This window comes from Eubalaena glacialis, chromosome 15 (assembly GCF_028564815.1).
Source record: "Eubalaena glacialis isolate mEubGla1 chromosome 15, mEubGla1.1.hap2.+ XY, whole genome shotgun sequence".
Taxonomy (NCBI): Eukaryota; Metazoa; Chordata; class Mammalia; order Artiodactyla; family Balaenidae; genus Eubalaena; species Eubalaena glacialis.
The window spans coordinates 89759843-89784391 of NC_083730.1; the positions used below are offsets into that span (position 1 = coordinate 89759843).

Genomic DNA, 24549 nt, shown 5'->3' on the forward strand with positions numbered 1-24549 from the left:
TTTTTATTTATTTTCTAATTTTTATATTTATTTATATTGTTTATTATTATTATTATTAATGTGCTTTTAGGATCCTAATTTTTTTAAGTATCTGAAATAACCCTCCCTTATTACTGTGCTATTAGCACCTCAAGCTTTGGAAGAAATGGGGGAGCTTATTATTTGTTAGCAGGAGGTAAAATTGTGACCGTCAACAAAATAAAAAAGAAACTCTGCATGGAACTAAATCCTTCCTTTCATGGCATCCTTTCTTTATATCTGCTGAGCCATTTAGTAGGAATCTTGTTGATTGCCTTAAGCCCTAATCTCCCAACACTTCTTTGTAAAACACACTCCAAAGTAGGGTTAAGTGAAGCCGATATAATAGCATTTTTTTTATTGTTATGATTGCTGCTTCCATAAAGCCAGCCTAAGTACCCCGTTTGTTATGATTATAGTCTAGTAATAAAAGAGCATCTTAAAAAAAAAAAAAAAAGAGCATCTTAAGTGAAGCAAACCCTGTCACCCATCTAAGCTCAGATGGAATTTTATGTTAGAAATTAACATCTCCAGCCTTTATCTCCAATTGAGCTGTAAGAGAGCCAGACCTTCAAGGACCAAACCCCAGCATTGATCAAGGTCGACTTCTTTGTTTTCTTTCTGAAAATACATTTACTTTCTTCTCACCACTGCAATAAGGCTCCAAATTCTCACTAAAACTGTCCTCTCAAAAGCCATTGCAGGTGAGAAAGTAACAGCCAAATCCAGTGGTTCAGTGTCTCTACAATCATCAAAGTTTTCTAGACATTTTCACTTGCATCTTCCCACACCGGGGTTATGAGGATTAGAGTGTGAATGGCCAGCAGTGAACAGAGGAAACCAAGAGTAAAGTGTATTCCCTTGACTCTGCCCCTATTTTCATATTAATTTAGTTACACCTTTTCAGGAATAAAGAAATATACTACTACAATTAATGATATTAACCTTTTATATAGTAGCATTACTGTATCCCTGAAAAGCTGCTACCAGTGATGTATTTACTTTCTATCACCTTTTCTGCACCTGAGAATCCTGGAAATGATGTAACATTGAGTATCAACAATGGACCAGACACAGGTGATGGTTCTCAACCATCCAACAATCCCTGGATGCCGTATATTATCTGCATTTCCTAGATGAAGATTCGGAGGCCAAGAGGTGTGAATTAACTTTTTCAGATTCAAACATCTGATGCGTCTTGGAGGCGAAGGCATCAAGGGACTTAGAGAGTGACTCACAGTCTAACTTTTGGGACAGTTATTTTACACCTGAGATTCATGTGTGACCTTTGTTCTACTTCGTGGATCCCCTGACCCATGTGTCCTGAGACAGATCTTACCGTGGCAGAATCAGTGAGTCCCGAAGTTCTGGAACTGTCTCTTCGGAAGTGACCCCCAGGTGATGCACATGCTATGTTCCACCTGTAAACCAGGTCCTTTTCTATAATTCACCATTTAACTAATTATTGGAAAAGAGCAACTTCTCCTCAAAGCCTTGAGGAAAGTAAACAAACCATAAATAATGATTTATTAGTTTAATTAGTTAACTCTCTCACATGTTCTGTTGGGAAGCTAGGAAACCAAATGAAGCTAATTATAAGTGTGTGGTTGACAAATAAAAGGCCAAGATGCTCAATTAATTAAAAGTCCCCCAGGACGAGCAGTAGCCTGGGGTTTCCTTCATGTTGGAGGAAGAGGGGACAGGTGTCATATTGGGAGGCGTAGCCTCCTTTCCAGCCTGGAGCGAGGTAGCTACTATGGATAAATGTTTTTAGGAAAACTCTCTTGCTATTTTCTGTCTACTCACAGAATCCTCTACTCCATTTCTAACCATTTCTCCATTTCTTCTGATCACCAAGTGTTGAAAGCAAGCAGGACCCTGTGAAGTCTTCCTGGGGACACATCCCAGCCTGTGTCCCCCACCTCTTGTTTACAGAAAAGCTTTAGCCTCCGTGAGTTCCAAAGAGCAAATTTAATCAGAGACGTGAGAAAATGCAGAAACAAAGGAAAACAGTCAAGCGAGACAAAATAATAATAGTTTAGCCATGAGACGAAGTCCAAGACCTTTAGTTCCTCCCCAAGGGCTGTAGATAATATCCAGAGAGCTGTTTTACAGATGCTGAAGCCCCCTCCAGGTGGAAGAAGTTAACTGCATGCTGGTCACCAGCAAATAGACCCCAGACCTGTAGGAACCAGAAGGTTGATGACTGAGATTCCTGAAACATCACCCTGTTACCAGGACCGAGCACCCTGGGGGGATTCAGGATGAAGAAAAGCAGGATTCTGGCCCTAGATAGCGAAGGTGCTTCTCAAAGGAATGATTTCATTGAGCCCAGACTCTTGCATCTTCCCATACACGGAAAAGCACTAAATTCATTAACTTATTAACTTGAGATGTCTGGTTTTTCTTTAATTAACAGCAAGCTTTTGATGTTCCGACCACCTGGTCTTTGCTGCAAAAACTCCTACATATCCTGGATTACCACTTCAGAACAGTCCCTCAGAGCTATCTGAGAGGCTGCCTCCCGGGCGTAAGTCCTCAGTAAGTCCACTGAATAAAACATCATTCTCGACCTTTAGGTTGCGCTTTTTTTTTTTTTTCCAGTCCACAGTTCCACCTCCATGACTTTATATACACACATACATATTACATATATATGCATATATACATATGTATATGAATGTATAGATGTGTGTGTTTGTGTACGTATGTAAATCTCAGATACATACGTGCCGAGGGAAAGGTAGAGCCATGGACGTAAGTGCAGGTGTAGCTGGACCACAGTAGGTGGGTAGAGATGCAGAAAGTTATGTAGGCAGCTATAGTCGCCTTGCTCAATATGTATTTTCAGGTCCCATCCACACACGTCACACCTATTGGCCCCCAACAAATTCTTATTAAACAAACACACGAACACTAGACTTTGCAGTATGGAGAGCTACTTATGTATTCACATCTGTGAGCTTGCTCCAGGGAAGGGAAGAATATCTACGCCTTTCTTTCCTGGCACATGGCCTGCTGACCCTGGAAACATTTGTGTTTGATGAATATTTATGAAAGCTGCCACTTTAATTAAAATATAAAAACCTCAAGCTAAATTAATTGGGCTGAAGTTAAAAAAATAAAAAACCCATGGCCCACTTGCATTCTAGAAGATAACAAATGAGGGTCAGAGGTTGTCTTTGTTCAGAGCCACAGAGAATAATTCAGGAGGTAAAGACTTCGGGAAGGGACACACCTTGAAAGCATTTCTAAACCAACAGACTTTGAAAACATATTCTCCATCGTGGCTTCCTGGCCTGAATCACCAAGGAATAGGACTGGGTTTAAGTGAACATCCTTATGGGTCCCCTCTAAGCAGGCTGCTGTGTTGCCCAAATGTCAATGTTCACATTCCGTGGGCACACAGGGCATCACCTCTGCTTTCACTCAGTTCCCCCGAAACCTGCAGGACACATGAGCCTCACACCTGGACCTCACAGTATTAAATCATTGTGATCTCAGCACAAACCATGACATTTACCACCAACGTAGCTCGCCAAACATCTGTTATTGATAGGAAAACAAGGTTCATGTTTTGCTTAAGGACTGATAAAAAGGCAATTTGGGGGAGTACTGTTTTTCTCCAACCTCTTAGTGTCGTTACGTTGATTTTCTTAAATCTTTATTTTCTCACCAGAGTGCTTGACCGAATCTCCCTCCGTAAAGTAGCACAAATCCCCTTATGTCCTGGGTGCTGAGGAGTGGATATCTATCACACAGAACTTCCTGGATTTTCCCTCCTGGATCACAGCTCTGAGAAGGTAAAAGTGACCTTGGGGCCCCTCTATTTCTTGCCCAAATTTACATTTCAAGATGGCAGGTTTGGTCATCAACACCTTGCTGACCTGGGGAAAGCAAATTCATCCTCATTCTAAACACCCCTCTGGGTCCCCCTTTCCTGCAACATCTCAGCATTTGGGGGCCCCTGGATGGGGATGGGACATTGAGACCTGTGTCAAGGGCACCCTGGGTTTGCTCACGGGGGCGGCACTATTGCCCCATTGGAAAGGTCTCATCTCTCATGTCAATGGAGAAGAGCCTCTTATTGTGCGGCTCAATTATTTATCTTTATTGAGCTTGAGGCTGCGTGTTCATATGAAATTCACCCTTTTGTTACAGCGTTTGAGGATAATTAGAAGGCACTAAACCAAATGAATGAATCATCACAATATTTTTAATTAAATATTACCAGGTGAAGACACTTGAGAGGATTTTCATTATTTAGAGACACAAACAGGCACAGATTTCAATTATGTCAACTACGTCTCCTACTTTCAACGTTAAAAAGTGCCACTGAGTAAAAAAAATAGAATTCATTCTATTGATGTGATTTTGAGAATAATTCATTCAGTTTATTGTAATCACTAGGAATTTACTGTGGGCAGTCAATTAAAAGTATTAAAAAGTCTAAAACTTAGAGGTGAGAAAACCTTACCATGGTGGATAACTGTAATTATTTCAGTCATCAGAGGAGAAAAGTAGCTAAAAAACTGAATGATAAGACAAATGAAAATATACAGCCACATGAAAACTGGACCTGATGTTCACAGCAGCACTGTTCATAATTGCCCCAAAGTGGAAATGACCCAAATGTCCATCAAGTGATGAATGGATGAACAGAATGTCAAATGGACCTACAATGGAATATTATTTGGCACTAAAAAGGTGTGTATTACTGATATGTGCATAGATGGACCTTAAAACATCATAGTAAGTGAAAGAAGCCCGTCACAAAAGACCACATACTATATGATCCTATTTACATAAAATGTCCAGATTATGCAATCCATCAAGATAGAAAGTTGGTTCATGTTTGCAAGGAAATAGAGTCAGGAAGGATTCAGGAGGGACTGCTAACAGGTATGAGGCTTTCTTTTGGGGTCATGAAAATATTCTCAAATTAGATTGTGGTCTTGGTTGTTCAACTTCAAAAATCTAAGAAGCATTGAATTATGTCCTTTAATTGGGTGAATTGCATGGTGTGTGCATTCTATCTCAATAAATCCATTTAAAAATGGAATGAAGGTCAAGTAATCACAGTCACCCAAAATGCCACATATAACTTTTGAAAAACTCATTTACCTTATTCATTTTTTAAGTAAAAAACAAATCCAATCATACCTCTCTATTCACATTCAAAAATGAAATAAAGCCCTACTTACTAGTGCATTTGGTTCTGTGTATATTTTAGTTTTTCTCTCTCTCCATATTTATACATTCTAATATATTTTTATACATTTAAATTTTTAGGAAAAAAAATTTTTAACCTATATTATTTATGTATATAAACATAACACATAACGTATAGATAACATATATACATATACATAACATATACAACATAGGTTTTTAATTTTTTTTTCCTCTTGGCAAGGATTCCCTTGATGAAAAAAGTATCAGGAAATACATTTTGATGGGGTCTTTGTGGCCCAACAGACAAGAGGGTGAGACTTCTTGCATTTTGATGGCAGCATTGCAATGGATACCCTATTTAGGGACCGGGAATAAAGGAAACAGATTTCTACAGATGTTAATGCCTGAATGTTAATGCCACAGCCTCGCTAAATTTCTAGGATCACCTGAAAATAACCCAGCCATTTAAAAACTCTTCAAGGGTTAAGAGTGACTTGATTCTGAACTTTACAACAAAATTAAAATAATTTATTAATAATAGTAATAACAGCGTACACTTAGCACTGAACAAAAACCATAGACTGTTGTATAAATACTCATTGAATTCTCAACATGATGCTATTAGCGTGATACTATTATTATGTCTACTTAAGTGGAGATCATTTGCTTCAAATTAATTTTTGAAAAATAAAAGTATTAAATGTAATTGCCCTATTAGCTTCACAAAAAGATTTTAAAATATAATTCACTTTTTTTTTAACACTGTTAACTCAGTTAATTTAGGATTACATCAGTGGGGTTTTTTTTTAATCAAATTTTCTTTTAGGGCACATCTGATAAATATAGGTTTTAGCACATCGATGTTGTTGGGTTTTTTTTTATCATTTAAAACCAAATGGCTTATCTACTCATTTAGTCCAATAAGAATGTGTGTTTGCATCGCCAAGTTGGAATTTTCCATTGACTACTCTTTTAAGATCTTTTATCTACCCTGTGTAGGAAACAGACTAATAAAAAGCTTTAATTATTTTCCCATCTACTGATCCTAAGTGTCCTTTTCTCCTTCAGTATCCATTCCGTGTGCAAACTCTGAACCTGTTACTATGATGTCCCAGACACATGACACTGGAGGGTCGCATTTCTCCAAGGATTATTGAGTTGATGATGACGATGATGATGACGATGATGATGATATAACATCTTTGAAATCCCTCACTCTATGCCTGGCACACAGTATGTGCTCAGTTTCTCTCCTGATTCTGTTTTTGCCTGTACCGTCCATTGCTGGGCATTGAGACTGTGATTTTACATGTTTTAAGACAACTTAACTCTCACAACAATCCTATGAGGTAATTTCTAATCATACCCCAACTTCACAGATGTGAAGATTGAGGCACAGAGTAATTTTCCCAAGGTCGTAACTACACTGGATGGAGAAATCAGAATTTAAAACCAGCAGGGACTGTCTCCTTTGTAATAAACCAGTAATCTAGTGAGTAAACTGATTTCCTGAGTTCTGTGAACCATTCTAGCAAATCAGTTGAACCCAAGGAGTGGTGTGGGAACCTCTGATTACAGACAGTTGATCAAAAGCACAGGTGATGACCTGGACTTGCAGTTGGTGTCAGAAGTGGAATGGGGGTGTCTCATAGGACTGAGCCCCTAACCTGTGGGATCTGATGCTGTCCCCAGGTAGAGGGTGTCAGAATTGAGTTGAATTGTAGGACACCCAGCTGGTGTCCAAGAATTGCTTGGAAGTGTGTGGAAACCCTTCACGCATCGGAATTGGTCGACCCTTAGTGACTCTCGCCACACAATCTTTCTGTCCCCTCTTCTATTTCAATCTTGAAGCCCCCCAACTCTTAATAGTCTGGGGGTCTTGTACTAACCCTCATGATTTCTCTATACCCTGTGAGCACCTTATAAATAATTATTTTATTAAACTGTCTTTAAAGTCTCCAAATTTGTGCCAGAGATTTCCTAGTTCTACTGGAAAAGTAATCTTCGGTTGTCAGTTTTCTGTTCTTCTCTCTTTTACCACAGAGAGACATAAATATCAAATTGCAAACCACAGTGGAACTAGTACTGTTGCCTTGCAAAAGTCAAGTGCAAGTTCTTATTTTCACCCTGTTCTAAGGGTTCTAAATCCTTTGTTACATATCAGTTAATCAGCTCTATAAAGATAAGAAATATGCATCTGAATACTTCCCAGAGTTCTGTATCAAAGCAATGCACACTTTACAATCATTGAAAGCACCCTGGAAGTTTGCAAAACTCATTATTTTTAAGAGAAAAAAATATGTTTCGGCTATAAATGGCTTCTCTCTAAATGATTGAGACAAAGGGTATTAGTACCGTAGAATGAAATCGAAGAACACACCATCTGGAGCATTTGAGGATATTTCTGTGGCAGGGTCATACAGAACAGCACCAAAGAACTCTCTGAAGATGGTACTGAAAACCTTGAGTTTTACCAAAAGGACAGTTTTGTCTTCTAGCATTCTGAATATTCTTTTCAGGTTGCTAAATGAGGCTATGATTCCAATATGAATCCTTTCCCTAAATATTATGTGATCTGTCAACAAATCATTCATTTTTTATTATTATTTAAATAATTGCTAACACTTTCTTGACTATTCAAAACCCGTTTCTTACCCTTTAAAATGGCTATTGCTTTTTATTTTTTTGACCTCTTCTTCTCACCTCTCCTCTTCTCCAAGTCAACATTTTGTGTTCTGTGTTATCCCTGAAATGCCTTGGTCTTATTTTCTTGCAGTTTCAGGAGAGCTTTCTTGCTTTGGCTGAAGCAAGATGAATGGTACCGTGAAAGATGTCAGGAAGTCCTGGACCCACATCCTGCCTCTGCCACTTACAGGCTGTGTGACCTGGTGTCAACTGCAGAGCTGCTGTGAGGCTAAGTGTCCACGTGTATAAAATGGGGCACCATGACTCATTTATAGGATTTTTATGAAGGTTAGTTAAAACAAATTCCAGTTATACACGGAAGACTTACACACATTTATTTTGCTCCTTCACCCGAGGAAGGGGTGGACATATCAACACAGTTTTGTCCAAGGAAATAAGACAGAGCAATAACAGGACTGTTGGTCTCAGGAAAGAAATCTTGGTGCCTGCAGAGAGGGTGGCCAGGAAGAGCTGGTCTGCTGTAGAATCTCAGGAAATGCCCAGAAGGAGAGGTGCCAGGTACCTTGGACAGTAGCATAGAGATGGAGCTGACGAGGAAGGTAGTCTGTAGCATCTGAATACGGACAGTTACACCCCACATCCAGCCCTTCTGTTGTCCTTGCCGATCCGATTGGGAGTCTGCCCTCCACCCCAGGGAAGTGATGGGAAATTAACATGGGAGGCTCTGGTGAATGTCTCCGTGCCCCACAGGCTGGGGAAGATTGGATGAAACAAGCAATGAGGAAGCATTCCACGGATGGATTGGGGAGGGTGACAGAACACCCCTGCTCTAGATTGGGGGGTGGGGCGGGATGCCCATTTGTCCCTTCTTTGCCCACAGACCCCAATGTGTTGAGAGGCAGCCGGGCTTGGAGACGAAGGTGCCAGCTCTGCCGGCAGAGGGCCTGGAATCTCGGCACTTTGTGGCTGTGAGACCATCGGTGAGTCATTTAAAGTGTCTGGGCCTCAGTTTCCTTGTCTGTAAATGGGCATAATAATCACGCCAACTGCATGGGGCTGTGAGGGTCGGGGGAAGGAGGTAATAGATGCACGAGGGCGTTAGAACAGGGTCTGGCACAAAGTAAGTGTTGTTAAAAGTGTTTGTGACAAATCTTTCTTTTTGTCTCTTAAATGTTTTCCAGGATGCACACACACACACACACACACACACACAAAATGTACATTGGCATGAATATGTGGGTGTTTATTTGATAATTAAAAAGAAGGAAGGGAAAGAGGAAGAAAGGGAGGGAGAGAAAGAGGGAAGGAAAACAAAACAAAAATATAGAGACAGAAAAGAAGTCTGTCAAGAATAAATCAGAAACTAAATAAACTGGTACCTTTGGAGGAGTGGTGAGAATGGCATAGGGACATGTCATAAGAGTTAAAGGTCTAATTTTGTAATTGGGAATTTTATGGATATAGACAACTAGGAAAAACTTAGGAACAATCGGTTTAAATGTTCTCTTTTCCTACTTTTGCATATCTGAAATTTTCCATAAGAAAAGGTTGACATAAACAGATAACCTTTAAGGAATCTTTATTAGATGTAGCCGGCATCTTTCTGATACTATAAAACACCCCAGAGCACTTATTATCAAGGTATTTACACACACACACACACACACTCACTCCTCTGGAAATGTGTTTTCAGTTTTTTGTTTTCCTAATCGTGAAGTAAATTTTCTTAGCGTTTTGCATGATGCCCCTAACAGTACTTAGATATTTTTCTGAAACTCTCTGAATCATTTCTTGATTTCAATGGAAGCAATACGCACCTATTAATAGTAAGGTTAGCTTCTATTTTTTTCCTGTTCATATTGTGAGCATCCTTCAGCGTCGTACTTTCTCTTGATATTCGCAACTCAGAAGATTTAAGCATCATCTGCAGAGTTAAACATTTCATTAAAAAAAAAAATCCCTCTTCCAGACCACTTATCGTAAAATATTAAGTAACACTAATCCAGAGGCCCATCCACTGGCGATTCATCATCCAGAAATATTCCTTTTGCTTCCTGCTAAAAAAAATGAATTATTGCCTGCTGACAACATGCTGTTCCTGAGTCCAAGATTGTTAAAGAATTGAGCGTGTGTGGGTGTCGATCATTGTCGGAGGGTTTTTGAATAAAAGCTAAATTAATTGGCTCCACTTACTCTATTTTCTGCATATGCTCCTTTCTGGAATTAATGGGCAATTTGCTCGTGATGTTCAATACAAGCAAACATCACTTTGTTAGTGTCTTATCATAAGTGGTGCCATCTGTCCCATCTATTAACATAACAAGCGGGGGCAGCTGGATGGATAGTTCACGGGGCCTTTCCTTGCGTTGAGGTGATCAATAACCTGGAAATACAGGCACCATGAGACACACTTGATAAATGTTTCTCTAGTGATGGAGTATATGTGGATGACGCATTTTTGCTTGGCTGTAATTTCAGCCCTGCTTGCCCTGATGTCAATAAGGTGTAAATCATTCCAAGCTGCGGTACATCTATTTACAGGAACTGAGCGTTAACTTTGTGTAAAGTACTGGTAGAAACTTTATCTCATGAAATCGTGGAAGTGGCATTGATAAGTTGTAATCCTTCCCATTTAACAGTTGAGGGCGTGACGACGCAGGACATTGAAGCTTGTCTTAGAGTCACAGGGTAAGCCTCTGAGCTGGGACTAGACCCAAGTCTATCTGATGATGAAGTCTTTACTCTTTCTCTTTGCCATTGTCATCACCTAATTCCTGAAGAGGTCATGGATCTCAGTGGTGCTATAAAGTACACGAGATGCATTCACCTGTCAATGGACTTCTGGGTTGTTTCCACGTCTTGGCTATACGTACATACATACTGTACAATGGAATATTATTCAGCCTTAAGAAGTAGGAAATCCCACCATTTGTGACAACATGGATGGACCTGAAAGGCGTGATGCTACATGAAATAAGCTTTGCGGAGTTTTTTTCTAAATAAATGCCTTTGCCAAAATAAGATTTATTTTGAAAGTCATTTGAAAGACAGTGGTTTAAGGGAGGAAACCTAAGACCCAATGGCTGTAGATTCCAGACTCATAGTCTTTCCAACCCGCACCAATGGTCTTTGTCGTGCCGAAAAGTTGCTTTCTTTGGCAATTCCTACTTGTAGATTCCTGGAGAAGGCATCTTTCCCATAAGCCTTCTTCATTTTTATTTGTAGAGCTTTATTTCCAGGAGACAGCGTGTTAGCTGGAGATGGGTATATATTTTTTAAACATCAAGGAAGATGTAATATGTTCAACAAAATGAAGCGGGCTCCCCCAGAGGTGAAGAGGAGAGGGTCTCTAGTTTTGCTTATCATCTTGCTGCAAACAGAAATCCACACGTCGACATAGTGCCCAGCACACACCACACGCACAAAGCCTCCTTGGCAATATTTGGCCAAATTTGGGCTGATTATCCATAAAGCACAGTTGTCTTCCATGCTGGGGAAGAACAAAGAAACTGCAGCTGCAGGAGGAGAGGGAAGAGTTTTCTTGAAGCAAAGCTACTGACCAGTGATCAGGGCCTTTTGTTGTTTCCGTTTAAAACGACGAAACCAGCTTCAGAGCTTGCCTTTGCTGACGTCCACGCTGGGAGAAACGCCAGCACGGAGCAGGGGGGTGTGCCCACCTGCTGCCTCTCCAAGCCGGCCCACCTGGGGAACACCCGCGGGAGGGGATGCACGGGCCTGCCTGAGCCTGGCAGCCCTCAGCCGGCCTGGCTTTGCCTATAATTTTGGGACGCAGCCCAGGCCTAAGAGGTTCCTGGGTGTAGCCTTGTTTTACAGAATTATTGGGTTTGTGGTAATAAAATCAGTGAGTATCAGTGACATTTGATGAAAAAGTGACGACTCTGAAACACCCATCCCACTTATAAACTGAATCCACCTGGACTTTCTGGTTTGTTTTGGATTTTTTGGTTTGTTTTGTTTTTTGATCGGGTCTATTTAATGTTTCATCACCCTGGCTTCAGTTCAGGAATCTTAAAAAATACAGCCACTATGGAGAATAATATCGAGGTTCCTTAAAAAAACTAGAGCTACCATATGACCCAGCTATCTCAGTATTGGGCATATACCCTGAGAAAACCATAATTCAAAAAGGCACATGTGGACTTCCCTGGTGGTACAGTGGTTAAGAATCCGCCTGCCAATGCAGGCGGGTTTGAGCCCTGGTCTGGGAAGATCCCACATGCCGCAGAGCAACTAGGCCCACGAGCCACAACTACTGAGCCCATGTGCCACAACTACTGAAGCCCACGCACCTAGAGCCCATGCTCCGCAACAAGAGAAGCCACCGCAATGAGAAGCCCGTGCACCGCAATGAAGAGTAGCCCCTGCTAGCCACAACTAGAGAAAGCCCACGTGCAGCAACGAAGACCCAACTCAGCCAAAAATAAATAAATAAATAAATTTATGATTAAAAAAAAGAATTGATTAAAAAAAAAAAAGACACATGCACCCCAGTGTTCATTGCAGCACTATTTACAATAGCCAGGACGTGGCAGCAACCTAAATGTCCATCGACAGATGAATGGATAAAGAAGACGTGGTACATATATACAATGGAATATTACTCAGCCATAAAAAGGAATGAAATTGGGTCATTTGTAGAGACTTGGGTGGACCTAGAGACTGTCATACAGAGTGAAGTAAGTCAGAAAGAGAAAAACAAATATCGTATATTAACACATATATGTGGAATCTAGAAAAATGGTACAGATGAATCTATTTGCAAAGCCGAAATAGAGACACAGAATTAGAGGACAAATGTATGGACACCAAGGGGGGAAAAGGGGGGGTGGGATAAATTGGGAGATAGGGAGTGACATATATACATTACGATGTATAAAGTAGATACCTAATGAGAACCTACTGTATAACACAGGAAACTCTACTCAGTGCTTTGTGGTGACCTAAATGGGAGTGAAATCCAAAAAAGAGGGGATATATGTATATATATAGCTGATTCACTTCTCTGTACAGTGGAAACTAACACAACATTGTAAAGCAACTATACCCCCCCCCAAAAAAGAAATTAATGTCCAGGACCTACCCCCAGAAACATAGACTCATGTTTTCTTTCTTTCTGTCTTTCTTTCTTTCTTTCTTCCTTCCTTCCTCTTTCCTTTCTTTCTTTCCCTTTCTTTCTTTCTCTCTTTCTTTTTTTCTTTCTTTTCCTCACATTTTCTGGAATGAGACCCAGTGGTAAGTATTGTGAAAACAACACTAACTAACAAAAACTTTTCAGTTGATTCAAATGTGTAGCCAGGGATGAGAACCACAGGCCAACTGTTGAAATATTTGCAATACAAGATTCTTTGTTTGGATTAAAATATATGTCAGGGCAAGTCTTGAGCCCCAATAGAATATTAAGGATTTCTCCCATGATAAAGTGCTTTGACAATGACAGAAATCTTTAGGAAGGAAGTAAACAAACAAGTCTCATGGTACACGGTGCAGGCGTCATTTGTCATAGACCAGCCAACATCCCACCTGTGTTATGATAAGTGGCTTTAGTTGTGCAACTTTTCCTGCCCTTCACAGTTGGGAACTGAGGGTTTATACTGCTGATGATAAAGAATGGTTCTCAGACATTTCCATGGCACAGGGAGTGAGTTATGACTCTGAGTTAAGTTTAACGAGGGAAAAAATAAGGCAGACGTGATGCTTTGTAGGATGGTCTGCTCTTCCCCAAGTAAAGACGCTGCAAGGTTAGTCTTCTCAACTTGCACCAGGATGAAATGCAGAAACTTAGGTTGTTTCGTGGTCTTCGAGATAAAACGATGAGTCATAGATTTTTATTTTTATTGATTGATTGATTGATTTTATTTTTTATTTTTTGGCCTCCCTGTGAGACTTGCAGGATCTTAGTTCCTGACCAGGAATCGAGCCCGGGCCCTCGGCAGTGAAAGCACGTTGTCCTAACCACTGGTCAGCCAGGGAATTCCCAAGTCTTAGATTTTTAAATATTCATTTAATGATGTTGGGGCTTGTCAAGTCTGTGAATGCCTGTAAGTTATGCATTTGGCTTCATGAGCGCTGGGCGCCCGAACACAGGATTCGTCCTTTTTGCTCACTGATCATTCACTTAGAGTTACTAGTGAGTTTAGAATTTTTAGTGACCAACAATTCAAATTTATCTGGAAATAAAAGATTTCCCAGGATGCAGGATTTTCAGTACTAAGACCATGCCATTCACAGTTGGTCACCCTAACATTGCAAATTATGACTTCAACAGACAACCCCACAGATGCACTTGACTTCCCCATACAAAGTGTGTGTCCATAGCACACAGCCTGTGAGTTAAAATCCTAAGACAATTGTTTGTGGAAGCTTGCCCCAAACATTCTAGACTTGTCCAAATAATGTGAAAACACCCTGCTCCCTCTATACTTTTACATGGTTAATCCTTTAATTTAATCCTTTTAGATCCTACTCAGGGCAAAAGAACTTGTTCCATGTGTTTTAAAACTGGCGAAGAAGGGTTGGTGTGGTGTTTATAGATGGCATGCAGAGGCTAGTCTAAGAAAAATTTGATGAATCCACTGCATTCTCTGGTAATTTGATAAGACTGATGAAGAGATACCTTTAGTTAGAAGTATTAATCTTTGGTTTCTTGTCCAACACCTTTGAGCTTCTGTGTATGAAGCAAACTTCATAAGATAACCATTAGAAAAACTTACTAATCAACTAAGCTAAGTTGATCAAGAGTACATCCATTATTTATCCATTATATCCATATATATCCATTATATCCACTGACGTTAGGGATCACCATTTTGACAGCCTTAGTAGTGAAGAAGGGAAAACAATCATTTGATAGAGTTTTATGACCTGGGCTGGGTGATTTTTTTTAATTTTTATTTTATATTGGACTGCAGTTGACTTACAATGCTATGTTAGTTTCAGGTATACAGCAAAGTGATTCAGTTATAGATATACATATATAATAGCTATTCTTTTTCAATAATTTTTTCCCATTTAGGTTATTACAGAATATTGAGCAGAGTTCCCTGTGCTATACAGTAGGTTCTGTTGTTTATCTATTTTATATTTAGTAGTGTGTATATGTCAATCCCAATCTCCCAATCTATCCCTCCCCCACTCCCCTTTCCCCTTTGGTAACCAAAAGTTTGTTTTCTAAGTTTGTGAGTCTGTTTCTGTTTTGTAAACAAGTTCATTTGTATCATTTTTTTTTAGATTCTGCATATAAGTGATATATGATATTTGTCTTCCTCTGTCTGACTTACTTAACTTAGTATGATCATCTCCAGGTTTATCCACGTTGATGCAAATGGCATTATTTCATTCTTTTTACTGGCTGAGTAATATTGCATTGTATAAATGTACCACACCTTCTTTATCCATTCATCTGTCGATGGACTTTTGAGCTCCTGTGTATGAAGGAAGCCTCATAAGATAACCATTAGAAAAACTTATTAATCAACTAAGCTAAGGTGATTGAGAGTACATCCATTACTTATCCGTTATATCCATAGACAATATTATAGCTCCCGAAGTGGAGGATTACCATTTTGACAGCCTTAGTAGTAGAGCAGGGAAAACAATCAAGGGGTCATTTTGATAGAGTTTTATAGCCTGGGCTGGGTGACTTAAAGGTAGGTCTTAGAAGGCAGGAAACATGTTAGGATTAGTTTGGACTTGATGGGTACAGAGGCCAAGGTCTTGAATAGAGTCCTGATGAGAAAACTGTAAATCATGATAAGTAGGCTATTTTAGTTTGTTGACAGTTTTATTCTGACTAGAGTATTCCTTAGATCAAGAAGACAATTGTTTTGTGCTTGAACAAGAAAATATGCCCAGCCTTGTTTAATACAGGAACAGGACATTACCCTGGTTTGGGTTCTCCAGTCTTTTAATACTGTGGTCACCTATTGATTTGGCGGGGGGTGTGTTGTGGTAGAACTCCTGAGTTCTTCTGGAGGAGTCTCTCCCCTGAGAAATATTATGTCAAATCTTGGTGGGACCGTTAATGTAGATAATAACTCCCACTTGCACAGGTGGTGAGACTAGGGGCTGGCAGAAGTAAGTCAAACTCTTCCTGGAATTTGGTTTGTAAGCAGAAACGTACAAGAATTAAAAAAATGGTTGTAGTTGGTTTTTTCAGCTGGTTGAAGAAACCATTCGTTCCTACAACCTGTTTCCCTAAAATTACCTTTGTGCACCGTGCTTTTTGAGTTTCCCTTCCAGGTACTCTCATATCATTTCAAAGTTTTTCTTTTTGTTGTAGTTGTCTAAGTGAGCCAGAATTTGCCTCTGTTAGATTTAACCAAAAAAGACTATTTGACACATTTAACCATTATTTACAAAAATACTATTTTCTGCACAGCCCGTATCTGATCCCAATACGTCAATGTGTCAATTTCAAGTAGTGACTGCATCAGAAAAGTACACTTGAGAATTATTTACTTAACCATCTAAGCAATCTTTTTTCCCAGAGGTGGGAGATAGGATCCTTTTCATTCAGAAATATTTTTCATTTGTTTTTGTTTATTCAACCCCGATTTGAATTCCTGCCGTGTGCCAGGCACTGTTCTAAGGGTTAGTAATACCACAGTAAACAGAATCCCTGTTGCTTTGATGGAATGTATGTTTTAGTGGCAGTAGACAGCAAACAAGGAAATATACGTCAAACAGCAATTAATTTTAAAGAAAAATAAAGATTAAGTATGATAAAGAGAGCTGGTAAGCAAGGAGGAGAGCCGCCATTCTATGAGAATTGGGTCAAGGATGACCTCTCATTGAAATGTGATGTTTGGCGGTCCAGTGGTTCGAACTCCTCCGCCCTTCCATTGCAGGGGGCACGGGTTTGATCCCTGGTCAGGGAACTAAGATCCCCCAAGCCAAAAAAAGAGAAGTGTTTGAACAAAGACTTGAAGGTGAAGAGGGAGCCACCAGGCTCTCTGCGGGTCAAGGCAGCAAGAATGGGATGTGCAACAGCCCCCTGGGGCAAGGGTATGACTGGAAAATTTGGGGACCAGTATGAATAGCACCCAGGGCACCCCAGGGGTCTGGGAAGGGTTGAGCTCAGAGAAGTAATGGGAAGGTCTTCCAGCCTCTTCGCCTTTTGTTTGCAGCAAAATTGTAGCCACTGCAGGATTTTGAGTAGATGAGTAATATGGTTGACTTCCATTTAAAAAAAACCATTAACCTGGTCGCTATACTAATACAGGGCTGAAGCAGGGGCAAGGATTTTTATAGCCAGGAAACCTGATATAGACTATATCATAAGCCACATGAGAGAACGCGGTGGTGAGGACGGGAGGTGGGAGGGGGGTGTTCAGAAGTTGTTTAGATTTGGAGTATGTTTTTTTCAAATAAATTTATTTATTTATTTATTTTTGGCTGTGTTGGGTCTTCATTGCTGCGCGCGGGCTTTCTCTAGTTGCAGCGAGCGGGGGCTACTCTTCGGTGCTGCGCGCGGGCTTCTCATTGCGGTGGCTTCTCTTGTTGCGGAGCACGGGCTCTAGGCGTGCGGGCTTCAGTAGTTGTAGCTCACGGGCTCAGTAGTTGTGGCCTGCGGACTCTAGAACGCAGGTTCAGTAATTGTGGCGCACGGGCTTAGTTGTTCTGCGGCATGTGGGATCTTCCCGGACCAGGGCTCAAACCCGTGTCCCCTGCATTGGCAGGAGGATTCTCAACCGCTGCGCCACCAGGGAAGTCCCTAGAGTATATTTTTGAAGATTGATCCCATCGCATTTGCTCTTGGATTGGGTGTGAAGTGGGAGAGAAAGAGAGAGCTCAAGGATGAACCTAAGATTTTTGCCCTGAGTCACAAGAAAAATGGAGACAATGTTCACTGACCTGGGGAAAACACAGAGCTGAGCATAGCCTCGAAACTCTAGGAGGTACTCAGAACGAGACTGACAACCTTAATTAGGAAATATCCATGCTAATTAATCAACCTTAATTAACAAATATCCATGTCTCTTGCTCCTTCCAACAATCCTTGGTTTACCAAGTCTACCTTGGTTCTGTTTGTGATGTTGATGGATTAGGTAACATCGCTGTTTCAACGAAGTGCCAACATACCGGGCTTGTTTCCAAGGAAATGGAGAAATATGGCAGCACCCTGGAGCAAACCAGGCTACAGGCACCCAGCTCAGCCTCGGAAGATACCCAGACTCTCAAAGGCTACCGTTTGGAAGCAAACTGTGACCAAATCGTTTTTTAAAACGTGAACAATAAAATTGCTTTGCCCTTAGGAGATGTGTCCCAGTCCGGAGGCAGCTGAGTTAGTTCTGGGGCCGCAGGCAGTAGATTTTTACATGAAAACACCCAGTACACGTGAACTTTAGAGGGTCCTTGTCTACTCTCCTCCAAAAGGCTTTAGGCATCCCACACAGATATGCTAAAACACACATCGGTCGTCTCATAGCAAACAAAACACATACTTAATCATCGTTATCGTCAGCGAAATGACAGCAACAACGAATACACCTAAAATGGTTGATTATCCCTGTAACAGTCTACTTCGATAGTAGACGGTGAAAGTAGAGGCATTATCTAACATCAGTAATATTCTCAGCAAGGGGATCAGTTAATGCAAATTTGGCAAGGAGGTAATCAATTGGTTCAGGATTTTAAACTCTTTCTCCCTACCTGAGCTACGCTAGGCACCTGGAAGACATCTCGAAATAAAGAGGCTGCAGCGTGTCTCCTAGGATTGGAGGTAAGGCGTGGCTGCATGCAGAGCTGGTGGTATCCAGGCAGCTGGGGTAGGGGGCAGGCATCTTTCTAGGGAGGGTCTCCACTGGTCCTTGGAACTGGGGCTAGGTGGGAAGAAAGACAGATGGACAGTAAGTTCAAAGATGCTGAGACTTGAAAGCGATGAGGCTATACCTGAGGATGAGGAAACTCACCTGATAAAAGTTGGGGGCACCCGGTGGAGAGTGCTGAGCCAGGCGACAAACAGTAAAGAGAGTTTATGTTTCTTAAACACTGACAATTGCGTTATTTCTTGTAGTGCCTTTAGGAACCCTCAAGGGTAGAGAGCGACATCACCTACATATACATGCACATTTGACTTACTCAGATTTTAGTATATTTTCTTGGAGAGAGAAACAGCCCCACAATTCTCCCCCTCTCCACACAGCTCTGTTCCTCAGCTCCAGTGAGGAAAGAGAGAGTAAGCTTTGTGTTACATCTTGACTTTTGCGTTTCTAAGTGCCATGATCTTGATGCTATTGAGACCATTTATGTGGTCTCCAGGAGTAATTTTTAGTTTAACAGATTTTTTGCCTTTGCAGTGAATTCAGAATGTAATCCTCAGAATTAGATGCAACACCGCTGTCCTATTAATATTCCTAATTTACAGATGAAAAATAAAGCAAAACGAAAAACAGGGGAAGGTTTCTTCTGTATAGAAACATTTCTAGCTAACTATGCAGAAGAAATACGAGAATTAGAAAGTCATCGTTCTGAAAGCCTTCATGGAAGTATGGATTTAGACCAGGATCATCAATGCTGAGACCATTTAATGTAAGATAGTTAAAGATGGCACCACTAGACCCCGTTGGCCAACCTAAATATTTGCCTTTAGATGCAGTACAGCAGAAAGTACAAACACAACCCATGAAATATTCTTGCCAAAAGATGTAAACCCAATCTAATCAAACCTCCAGATTCTTCAGTGAATAAATGACATGGAAAAAGAGGGAGGGGGCCTTCTTACAGGTTACAAGACTCTTAGGAGAGATGCCAACTAAATGCAATGTGGTTCTTTTTTTTTTTTTTTTTATCCTGATTCAAATAAACTGGCTACCGTAAAAGACATTTGGAGGCAATCAGTAAACTGAAGAACACTGCCTGAATATTAGATAACATTAAAGAATCCCATTAATGTTGTTAAGGGTCATAATGGCATTGTAATTGTGCCTCCAAAGTCATTATTTGTCAGATGTATATGCTAAGGCATTTGTTATTGAAAATAGATTGGTGTCTGTAATGTGTTTTAAAATACACCAGAAAAGAAAATGAGATTACTCAGGAGTTAATAATTGGTGAAATAATAAGCCCATGGACATTCATGACACATTTATCTCTATTTTTATCATTTCCACAATCAAAAGTTTTAAAATGCATAAAAGGAAAAAAGTATAAAATATTGCATGTCCAGCTCTATTGCTCTCTTTCCTTACCTGGGTATATTTTTCTTCTAATCACTTTTCATTCCCTCCTATAGAATATATTTTTTCCCCTTCGGGATGTAAGCTCATGGAGAGTAGTCTTTTTTTTTTTTAATTTTTCTTTTCAATTTATTTTATGTTTGGCTATGTTGGGTCTTTGTTGCTGCATGCGGGCTTTCTCCAGTTGTGGCGAGCGGGGGCTACTCTTCGTTGCGGTGCGTGGGCTTCTCATTGCGGTGGCTTCTCTTGTTCTGGAGCATGGGCTCTAGGCGCGGGCTTCAGTAGTTGTGGCACGTGGGCTCAGTAGTTGTGGCTCGTGGGCTCTAGAGCGCAGGCTCAGTAGTTGTGGCATGCAGGCTCAGTAGTTGTGGCGCATGGGCTTAGTTGCCTCACAGCATATGGGATCTTCCCGGACCAGGGCTTGAACCCGTGTCTGCTGCATTGGCAGGCAGATTCTTAACCACTGCACCACCAGGGAAGTCCCTGATTTGTTGATGGTTGGATTAACCTCCAGTATGTAGAACAGGGCCTGGCACCTACTGGGAGCTTGATGAACGCTATGATTGTTGAATGAAAATGATGATAAAAAATAAAATAAATAAATAAAATGAAGTTAAAAAACATAAGCGAGTACTTACGTCCTATGGAACACTAGTTCAAGTCCAGGAGTACATGCCCAGGGAGGAAATAACTTCAGAAAACCCTGTACTTCATGCCTCCCTCTTAGAGATTCACAAAGCACATTAATGTATCAATGCATCTTAGAAAACTCCCCTTAAAGAATCTTGCTTATTTTTGAGGAATCGACTTATTTCATTATAACACTAACACTTCCCAGGATTTATCGTTACAAAAGATACTGTGGAGGATGCTCACTTCCAGAGTGAAAGGGACACTTTGAGAAGCTAAAAAGTAAGGACCAAGCTTGGGACACGCTTCTATCTGGAAGGGGCAGATGGAGAGCCAGGAAGGTAGAACATAGGAATTGGAGTCTCACTCTTTTCTCATTGGTTCTTCACCCACACATTTTCAGATGATTCTCTAAATAAACTCCCAACCACCATCTACCTTCCAGAGGAATGTGGAGGAGAGGGAAGAGGAGGGGTGGAGACAAGGAAAATCCTCATAGAAAAGCCACACTGATGCTTTGTGGGGAGACCAGAGGCAGGAGCAATCGGTGCCTCCAGAGAAGCATCTTTTTTTTAAAAAAAATTATTTTATTGAAGTATAGTTGATTTACAATGTTGTGTTAATTTCTGATGTACAGCAAAGTGATTCAGTTATACATATATACATAAATTCTTTTTCATATTCTTTTTCATTAGGGTTTATCACAGGATATTGAATATAGTTTCCTGTGCTCTACGGTAGGATCTTGTTGTTTATCCATTCTATATATGATAGTTTGCATCTGCTAATCCCAAATTCCCACTCCATCCCTCCCCACCTCCACCTTGGCAACCACCAGTCTGTTCTCTATGTCCATGGGTCTGTTTTGTAGATAAGTTTGTTTCTGTCATATTTTAGATTCCACATATAAGTGATATCAAATGGTATTTCTCTTTCTCTTTCTGACTTACTTCACTTAGTATGATCATCTCTAGGTCCATCCATGTTGCTGCAAATGGCATTATTTCATTCTTTTTTATGGCTGAGTAGTATTCCATTGTATATATGTACCACATCTTCTTTATCCATTCATCCGTCAATGGACATTTATGTTGTTTCCATGCCTTGGCCATCGTAAATAGTGCTGCTATGAACATTGGGGTGCATGTATCTTTTCAAATTAGAGTTTTGTCTGGATATATGCCCAGGAGTGGGATTGCTGGATCATGTGGCAACTCTATATTTAGTCTTTTGAGGAACCTCCATACTGTTTTCCACAGTGGCTGCACCAGATTACATTCCCACCAACAATGTAAGGGGGTTCCCTTTCAGAGAAGCATCTTTATACCCCATACTGCCCAACCCAGCATGGATTCCAGAGATCCTAGTTCAAGGCGCCACCAGCACCAGAAGATTATCTCTCTGAAGCTCACCCCAGAAATATGAGATCAAAAGGTTCTTGTGATTCAACCTCACTTTGAAATACCTAAAAATGTTTCCAGAAATGGCTGAATTTGGAATCTTTCTGTTCCCCAGTCTCCAACCATGTCTCAGCCACTTACCCTTTGGCATTTAGAGTTCTCACCTAGGGGGGAAAAGAAGCCAAAGGAGTAAAAACAAAAATATATTTTAAAAAATCCAAACCCAACAAAAACAGAAAGCAAAATCCTGAACAGCTTGACAGGTCTAGTCTTTCTTAAAACACAATTATTTTAATAAATGCAGTACACTCTCCACTCCTGCCTGTTTTAAAATGGATTTGAAGGTGAACTCTGCTAGCAAACCTGCATAAAAATCTAAATCTAAATTTTCACTGCAGAGGAAATAAATGGAAAGACAGTAAAGCATGAAGTGAATTTTTTTTTAACATCTTTATTGGAGTATAATTGCTTTACAATTGTGTGTTAGTTTCTGCTGTATAACAAAGTGAATCAGCTATATGTATACATATATCCCCATATCCCCTACCTCTTGCGTCTCCCTCCCACCCTCCCTATCCCACCCCTCTAGGTGGTCACAAAGCACCGAGCTGATCTCCCTGTGCTATGCAGCTGCTTCCCACTAGCTATCTATTTTACATTTGGTAGTGTATATATGTCCATGCCACTCTCTCACTTTGTCCCAGCTTACCCTTCCCCCTCCCCGTGTCCTCAAGTCCATTCTCTACGCCTGTATCTTTATTCTTGTCCTGCCCCTAGGTTCTTCAGAACCATTTTATTTAGATTCCATATATATGTGTTAGCACACAGTATTCGTTTTTCTCTTTCTGACTTACTTGACTCTGTATGACAGACTCTAGGTCCACCCACCTCACTACAAATAACTCAATTTCATTTCTTTTTATGGATGAGTAATATTCCACTGTATATATGTGCCACATCTTCTTTATCCATTCGTGTATTGATGGACACTTAGGTTGCTTCCACGTCCTGGCTATTGTAAATAGTGCTGCAATGAACATTGTGGTACATGACTCTTTTCGAATTATGGTTTTCTCAGGGTATATGCCCAGTAGTGGGATTGCTGGGTCATATGGTAGTTCTATTTTTAGTTTTTTAAGGCACCTCGATACTGTTCTCCATAGTGGCTGTATCAATTTACATTCCCACCAACAGTGCAAGAGGGTTCCCTTTTCTCCACACCCTCTCCAGCATTTATTGTTTGTAGATTTTTTGATGATTCTGACTGGTGTGAAGTGACACCTCACTGCAGTCTTGATTTGCATTTCTCTAATGATTAGTGATGTTGAGCATCTTTTCATGTGTTTGTTGGCAGTCTGTGTATCTTCTTGGGAGAAATGTCTATTTAGGTCTTCTGCCCATTTTTGGATTGGGTTGTTTGCTTTTTGGATTTTGAGCTGCATGAGCTGCTTGTAAAGTTTGGAGATAAATCCTTTGTCGGTTGCTTCGTTTGCAAATATTTTCTCCCATTCTGAGGGTTGTCTTTTCATCTTGTTTATGGTTTCCTTTGCTGTGCAAAAGCTTTTAAGTTTCATTAGGTCCCATTTGTTTATTTTTGTTTTTATTTCCATTTCTCTAGGAGGTGGGTCAAAAAGGATCTTGCTGTGATTTATGTCATAGAGTGTTCTGCCTTTGTTTTCCTCTAAGAGTTTTATGGTGTCTGGCCTTACATTGAGGTCTTTAATCCATTTTGAGTTTATTTTTGTGTATGGTGTTACGGAGTGTTCTAATTTCATTCTTTTACATGTAGCTGTCCAGTTTTCCCAGCACCACTTATTGAAGAGGCTGTCTTTTCTCCATTGTATATTCTTGCCTCCTTTATCAAAAATAAGTTGACCATATGTGCGTGGGTTTATCTCTGGGCTTTCTATGCTGTTCCATTGATCTATATTTCTGTTTTTGTGCCAGTACCATACTGTCTTGATTACTGTAGTTTTGTAGTATAGTCTGAAGTCAGGGAGCCTGATTCCTCCAGCTCCGTTTTTCTTTCTCAAGATTGCTTTGGCTATTCGGGGTCTTTTGTGTTTCCATACAAATTGTGAACTTTTTTGTTCTAGTTCTGTGGAAAATGCCATTGGTAGTTTGATAGGGATTGCATTGAATCCATAGATTGCTTTGGGTAGTATAGTCATTTTCACAATGTTGATTCTTCCAATCCAAGATCATGGTATATCTCTCCATCTGTTTGTATCATCTTTAATTTCTTTCATCAGTGTCTTTTAGTTTTCTGCATACAGGTCTTTTGTCTCCTTAGGTAAGTTTATTCCTAGGTATTTTATTGTTTTTGTTGCAGTGGTAAATGGGAGTGTTTCCTTAATTTCTCTTTCAGATTTTTCATCATTGGTGTATAGGAATGCAAGAGATTTCTGTACATTAATTTTGTATCCTGCTACTTTACCAAATTCATTGATTAGCTCTAGTAGTTTTCTGGTAGCATCTTTAGA

General features: G+C 40.3%; 1 pseudogene; it reads left to right on the plus strand.

The window, feature by feature from the left end:
- Nucleotides 1-24549, plus strand: part of LOC133075200 (V-type proton ATPase subunit C 2-like) — a 74862-nt pseudogene that overhangs the window by 41918 nt on the left and 8395 nt on the right.